The sequence below is a fragment of the Herpailurus yagouaroundi genome, unplaced genomic scaffold (genome assembly GCF_014898765.1).
Source record: "Herpailurus yagouaroundi ecotype Mexico unplaced genomic scaffold, PumYag 185, whole genome shotgun sequence".
Lineage (NCBI taxonomy): Eukaryota > Metazoa > Chordata > Mammalia > Carnivora > Felidae > Herpailurus > Herpailurus yagouaroundi.
The window spans coordinates 23,686,029-23,693,497 of record NW_024412416.1 but is presented as its reverse complement, the minus strand read 5'-3'; the positions used below and the strand labels follow the sequence as shown (position 1 = coordinate 23,693,497).

The 7,469-nt window shown below is 36.7% G+C and overlaps 1 long non-coding RNA gene across 1 annotated transcript; it reads left to right on the top strand.

Annotated features, from left to right (window-relative positions):
* The first annotated feature begins 1,120 nt into the window (after positions 1 to 1,120).
* LOC121042604 (uncharacterized) lies at positions 1,121 to 7,069 on the top strand. The gene is made up of 3 exons (XR_005796322.1): positions 1,121 to 1,156; positions 5,120 to 5,121; positions 6,954 to 7,069. It is a non-coding gene; the product is annotated as an uncharacterized LOC121042604 (long non-coding RNA).
* The last annotated feature ends 400 nt before the right edge of the window (positions 7,070 to 7,469 follow it).

The window sequence follows — 7,469 nt, the reverse complement described above, 5'->3', positions numbered from 1 at the left end:
CATGTTTGGTAGCCATATGGATGTCTTCTTTGGAAAATTATCTATTCATTTCTTTTGCCCATTTATTCATTGGATTATTTGTTTTTTGGGGGGAGTTGATTTTGATAAGTTCTTTATAGATTTTGGATACTAACCCTTTATTAACCATTCCATTGGTTGCCTTTAAATTTTCCTGGTTGTGGGGCGCCTGGGTGGCTCAGTCAGTTAAGCGGCTGACTTCGGCTCAGGTCATGATCTCGCGGTCCGTGAGTTCGAGCCCCGCGTCGGGCTCTGTGCTGACAGTTCAGAGCCTGGAGCCTGTTTAACTTCTGTGTCTCCCTCTCTCTGACCCTCCCCCGTTCATGCTCTGTCTCTCTCTGTCTCAAAAATAAATAAACGTTAAAAAAATATTTTTAAATTTTCCTGGTTGTTCCCTTTGCTTTGCAGAAGTATTTTATCTAGATGAAGTCCCAATTGTTCATTTTTGCTTTTGTTTCCCTTGTCTCTAGAGAAATTTGAAGTGTGAAATAGCTGTGGCTGAGGTCAAAGAGGTTGTTGCCTGTTTTCTTCTCTAGTATTTTGATGGCTTCCTGTATTACATGTAGAACTTTCATTCACTTTGAGTTTATTTTTGTGTATGCTGTAAGAAAGTGGTCCAGGTTCATTATTCTGCATGTTGGTGTCCACTTTTCTCAACATTTGTTGAAGAGACTGTCTTTTCTCCATTGGATATTCTTTCCTGCTTTGTTAAAGATTAGTTGGCTATGTGTTTGTTGGTCCATTGTTGGGTTCTCTATTCTGTCCCATTGATCTATGTGTCTGTTTTTGTGCCAGTACCATACTGTCTTGATGGTTACAGCTTTGTAATACACCTTTAAGTCCGGGATTGTGATGCCTCCAGCTTTCGTTTTCTTTATCAGGATTGCTTTGTCTATTCAGGGTCTTTTGTGGTTCCATACAAGTTTTAGGATTTTTGTTCAAACTCTATGAAGAAGACTGGTGTTATTTTGATAGATTGTATTGAATATATAGATTGCTTTTAACATTTTAAAGGAAACATTTTAACAATGTTTGTTCTATGAGCATGGAATGTTTTTCTAAATTTTTTTTGTCTTCTTTGGTTTCTTTCATAAGCTTTTTATAATTTTCAGTGTATAAACTTTTCACCTCTTTGGTTGTTTATTCCTAGGTATTTGATGTTTTTTGGTGCAACTGTAAATGGGATTGATTCCTTGATTTCTCTTATTGTTGCTTCATTATTGGTGTATAGAAATGCACACAATTTCTGAACACTGATTTTATATCTTTCGACTTTGCTGAATTCATGTATCAGTTCTAGCAGCTTCCTGGTGGAGTATTTTGGGTTTTCCACATAGAGTATCAGGTTGTGTGTGAAGAGTGAAAGTTTTACTTCCTCCTTGCCAATTTTGATGACTTTTATTTCTTTGTGCTGTCTTATTGCTGAGGCTAGGACTTCCAACACTATTTTGAACAACAGTGGTAAGAGTGGACATCCTTGTCTTTTTTCTGACCTTAGGGGTAAAACACTCAGTTTTTCTCCATTGAAGTAGTTAGTGTTGGGTCTTTGATATATGGCTTTTATGATCTTGAGGAATGATAATGTTATCCCTACTTTCTTGAGGCATTTTTTTATCCAGAAATAATGCTATATTTTGTCAAATGCTTTCTCTGCATCTATTGAAAGGATCATGTCTTACTTATACTTTGTTTTATTAACGTGATATATCAAATTGACTGGTGTGTGTATATTGAACCAGCCCTGCATCACAGGAATTAATCCCACTTTATAATGTATTGATGAAATTCTGTTAATGTATTGATGGATACTTTTTGCTAGTATTTTGTTGAAATTTTTTTCATCCACATTCATCAGAGAAATTCGTCTGTAGTTCTCTATTTTAGTGGGGTCTTAGTCTGGTTTTAGAATCAAGGTAATGCTGGCTTCATAGAATGAGTTTGTAAATTTGTATTCCATTTCTATTTTTTGGAAAAGCTTCAAAACAATAGTTGCTAACTCTTCTTTAAATGTTTGGTAGCATTCCTTTGGAAAGCCATCTGGCCCTGGACTCTTGTTTGTAGGGAAATTTTTGATTATGGATTCAATTTCTTTGGTGGTTATGGGTATGTTCAAATTTTCTATTTCTTCCTGTTTCAGTTTTGGTAGTTCATATGTTCTAGGAATTTGTCAATTTCTTCCAGCTCGCCCACATTGTTGGCATATAATTGTTCATAATATTCTCTTATTATTGTTTGTATTTCTGTGGTGTTGTTTGTGATCTCTCCACTTTCATTTATCATTTTATTTATTTGGGTACTTTCCTTTTTCTTTGGGTCAGTCTGGCTATAGGTTCATCAGTTTTGTTAATTCTGTCAAAGTACAAGCTCCTGGTTTCATTGATCTGTTCTAATGTTTCATTTTGTTTTGATATCATTGATTTCCACTCTAATCTTTATTATTTTCCTTCTTGTGTTCATTTTGGGCTTTATATGCTGTTCTTTTTCCAGTTCTTTTAGCTGTAAGGTTAGGTTGTTTATTTTACACCTTTCTTCCTTCTTTAGGAAGGCCTAGATTACTATATACTTCCCTCTTAGACCACCTTTGCTTCATCCCAGAGGTTTTGGGCTGTAATGTTTTCATTTTCACTTGCTTCCATGTACTTTTAAAATTTTCTTTAATTTCTTAGTTAACCCATTCATTCTTTAGGAGGATGCTCTTTAATTTCTAAGTATTCAAGGTCTTTCCAATTTTTTTTGTTGTTAGTGATTTCTAGTTTCATAGCATTGTGGTCTGAAAATATGCAAGGTTTGATCGCCATGTTTTTGTACTTTTTGAAGGCTTATTTGTGCCTCAGTATGTGCTATTCTGGAGAATGTTGCATGTGCACTTAAGAAGAAAGTGTATTCTGCTGCTTTAGGACGAAATGTTCTGAATATATCTGTTAAGCCCACCTGGTCCTGTGTGTCACTCAGATCCATTGTTTACTTGTTGATTTTCTACTTATATGACCTGTACATTGCTGTAAGTGGGGTGTTGAAGTCCTCTACTATTATGGTATTATTATGAATGAGTGTCTTTATGTTTGTGATAAATTGACATATATTTAGGTGCTTCAAGTTGGGGGCATAAATATTTATCTTAGATCTTCTTGGATAATTCTTAGATCTTCTTGATGGATACCCCTTCAGTATGATATAATGCCCTTCTTCATCTCTTGTTACAGTCTTTATTTTAAAATGCCCTTCTTCATCTCTTGTTACAGTTTGATGTAAGTATGGCTACTCTAACTTTCTTTTGATGACCATTATCATAATAGATGGTTCTCCATCCCCTTACTTTCAATCTGCAGATGTCTTTATGTAAAAAATGGGTCTCTTGTAAGCAGCATATAGATAGATGGGTCTTGTTTTCTTATCCTTTCTGATACCCAATGTCTTATGATTAGGGTGTTTAATCCATTGACATTTAGAGTGAATAATGAAAGATATGAATTTGTTGCCATTTTGTTGTCTGTAGAATTGGAGTTTCTGGTGATGTTCTCAGGTCCTTTCTAGTCTTTGTTGCTTTTTGTCTTTTTTACTTTGTTTCATTTTTTCCCCACTCAAAGCCCCCCCCCCCCTTAAAATTTCTTGCAGGGATGGTTTAGTGGTCACAAACTCCTTTAGTTTTTGTTTGTCTGGGAAACTGTTTGTCTCTCCTTCTATTTTGAATAACAGCCTTGTTGGATAAAGAATTCTTGGCTGCATATTTTTCTGATTCACCACATTCCATTTATCCTGCCACTTCTTTCTGGTCTGCCAAGCTTCTGTGTATAGGTCTGCTTTGGACCTTATCTATCTTCCCTTGTAGGTTAAGGACTTTTATTCCCTTGCTGATTTCATAATTCTTTCCTTGTCTGTGTATTTTGTGAATTTTAGTATAATATGTCTTGCTAATGGCCAGTTTTTGTTGACTCTATTGGGGGTTCTCTGTGTTTCTTTGATTTTGATGTCTGTGTCCTTCCCCAGATTAGGAAAATTTTCCCTATATTTGCTCACATATTCTTTCCCCTTTTCTCTTTCTTCATCTTCTGGGACTCCTATGATTCAGATGTTATTCCTTTTTAATATGTCACTGAGTTCTCTAAGTCTTGTGTCATGTTCTTTTGCCTTTGTTTACCTCTTTTTTTTCCCTGCTTCCTTATTCTCCATAACTTTGTCTTCTATATTGCTGATTCACTGTCTGCCTCATCTGTCCTTGCTGTCACAGCATTTATTCAAGATTGCATCTCGTTTACAGCACTTTAAACTTTGTTCTGACTTGTTTCACTTCTTTTATCTCTGAAGAAAGGTAGTCTATGCTTTTTTCAACCCCATCTAGTATTCTTATTATCATGGTTCTAAATTCTAGTTCAGATATCTTGATTAAACTTGTGTTGATAATGCCTCTGGTTGTCATTTCTTCCTGTTCTTTCTGTTGGGGTGATTTACTTCATTTTGCTATTTTGGATGAAGAAAAAAAGTTAATAAAATAAAAATTAAAAATTAAAAAGTTAACAAAACAAAACAAGACAAAAATAAATAAAGGAAGCTAGATCCTAGGTGTGTTTTTGTCTGCTTGTTGAAAGAAGCTTGAAAGAATCGAGAAAAAAAGGAAAGAAAGGAAAGAAAAGGAAAAAAGGAAGAAAAGGAAAAAAAGGAAAAATTTTAAACTTAAAAAAATATAATAAAATTGACTAAAATGAAATAAAGAAAATTAAATAGAATTTAAAGTTTTTAAAACATATTAAAAATAATAAATAATTTTTAAATTAAAAACAAGAAAATATTTTTTCTCTTTCTGTATCCAAGAAAAAGAGAAATAAGGAAAAAAAATAATTAAAAAAAATGAACCAGAAAACAGAAGAAACCTGAATGAAGTTATATTCAGTCTCCCCTCGAACTCAAAGTACGAAGCACCCTATTGTCTGTACACAAAGCAGACTGAGATTTGTGCTGGTTTTCTAGGGGATGTGCTTGGAGGGCATAGTTGGGCATGGTTTGGTGTAATGCCTCCATTATCCACTTGGTGGCGCTGATTAGCTTACTGGGGTGGATCAGTGTGATGCTCATATACATGCTCGTGCATGCACATGTGTGGGAGAAGTGGAAATGGCTTCACCCAGCTCCCTAGTCTTTGGCACAAGAACGTTGCACTCTCACCAACCCATGATAAACCAACCCTCCACTGAGCACCCCTCTCAGTGCTCTGTCCACTCCATCCTCTATCCTGTCCATTTCCAAGCCGTCCATCTTCCAGGCAGCACCTCCCTCCAGAGTTTTATCTCAGATGGGGTGGTGTTTCAAAACCCCTCACTTCAGAGACCCCTGTGGCTTGGATCCGGGTAGTCTTTCTGGGGGAGGGTCTCACTGAGTAATGGCTGGGTGCTGGCTTGCCCCAGAAACCATTCATAAGATTGTACAGTGGCAGAGGTTCAGAGATTGTGATAAATTACAACACACAGCCAGTGCTAGATTTCACAATACTTAGGCATCTTTGTCCCAATACCAGCAAACATGACTGCTCTCCGGGGTCAATGGGACCTTTGCCAATGTGGAGGCCAAATGGCCTCTACCAAATGTGCTCCAAGCAGGAGAACCACTTCTCCCTGTGTGGCACAGGGAGCCCTCAAACCTCGCTGCCTGCTCCTAAGGATTCACTCCTTTTTTCACCAGAGCACCATCAAGAACTGAGCTCCAGAATGTCAGACTCTGTGTTCCACTGTTTATAGAATCCTAATGGCATTAAAACCCTCACTTTTCTCCCCATCAATGGTTTTTGGGGGCATATTTCTTATTCAGTTCCCTACAAGTGTTTTCACTCTTTCTGTCTCCTTCTCTCCAGCTGCTTTTGGGGGAGTGCTTTTCTAGCACAATCCCCATTCACTGCACTCTTCCCCTTGGTGTTTCTCTGTCCTCTTTCTGAAAAAACAGCTCCTTACCCTATGCAGCTTTTATTTCCCCCACTTCACGTCTCTGCACCACCTACCTACTAAGCTTTATGGCTCAAGTTATGCAGATTGTTGTACTAATCTTCAGATCAATTTCCTAGGTGTGCAAAATTGTTGCTGATTTAGCTGTGTTTCAGTGTTGAGAAAAGCTGAGAGTCTCCATACTGCTCTATCTTCCCAAACCACTCCATGACACATTTTAAACCTAAAGACACTGCATATGGAAAGTGAAAGGATGGAGAATCTTCTATCATGCTAATGGATGACAAAAGAAAGCTGGAGTAGCCACACTTATATCAGATATACTAGATTTATAACAAAGGTTTTAAAAACAAATAAAAAAAAGATGAAGGAGGGCACTATATCATAATAAGGGGAATTGGACCATCCACCAAGAATATCTAACAATTGATTTTTATAGCTTGGCAATACAGTTTAAAGACCAGAATTGTGATGTCTCCAACTTTGCTTTTCTTTTTCAATATTACTTTGGCTTTCGGGGTCTTTTGTGGTTCCATGCAAATTTTAGGATTGTTTGTTCTTGCTCTGTGAAGAATGTTGGTGTTATTTTGATAGGGATCACATTGAATGTGTAGTGCTTTGGGTAGTATCAACACTTTAACAATATTTGTTCTTCTGATCCATGAGCATAGAATGTCTTTCCATTTCTTTGTGTCTTCTTCAATTTCTTTCATAAGCTTTCTATTGTTAACAGCATACAGATCTTTTACCTCTTGGTTAGCTTAATTTATTTATAATATTTTAAAGTTGTTTTCTTTTTTTTTTTTTTGAGACAGAGAAAGAGCATGAGCAGGGAAGGGGGACAGAGAGAGAGAGGAAGCGAGACAAAGAATCTGAAGCAGGCTCCAGGCTCTGAGCTGTCAACACAGAGTCTGACACAGGGCTCAAATTCACAAGCCATAATATCATGACCTGAGCCAAAGTCAGATGCTTAACTGACTGAGCCATGCAGGTGCCCATAGTTAGGCTTATTCTTAGGTATTTCATGGATTTTGGTATAATTGTAAATTGGATCAGTTCCTTGATATCTCTTTCTGCTGCTTCTTTATTGGTGTAGAAATTCAAATGATTTCTGTACATTGATTTTAGAACTGTGACGTTGTTGAACTCATATATCAGCTTTAAAAGTTTTTTGGTGGAGTCTTTCAGGTTTTCTGTCTAGAGTAACATGTCATCTGTAAAGAGTGATAGTTTTACTTCTTTCTTTCCAATTTGGATGCTTTTTATTTCATTTTGTTTTATGATTGCTGAGGCTAGGACTTACAGTTCTATGCTGAATAACATTGGTGACAGTGGACATCGCTGTCGTGTTCCTGGTCTTAGGGGGAAAGCTCTCAGTTTCTCCCCATTGAGGATGATATTATTTTTGGGTCTTTCATATATGGATTTTGTGATGTTGAGGTATGCTCCTTCTATCCTTGTTCTCTTGAGGGTTTTTATCAATAAAGGATGCTGTATTTTGTCAAATGGCTTTTCTTCAAC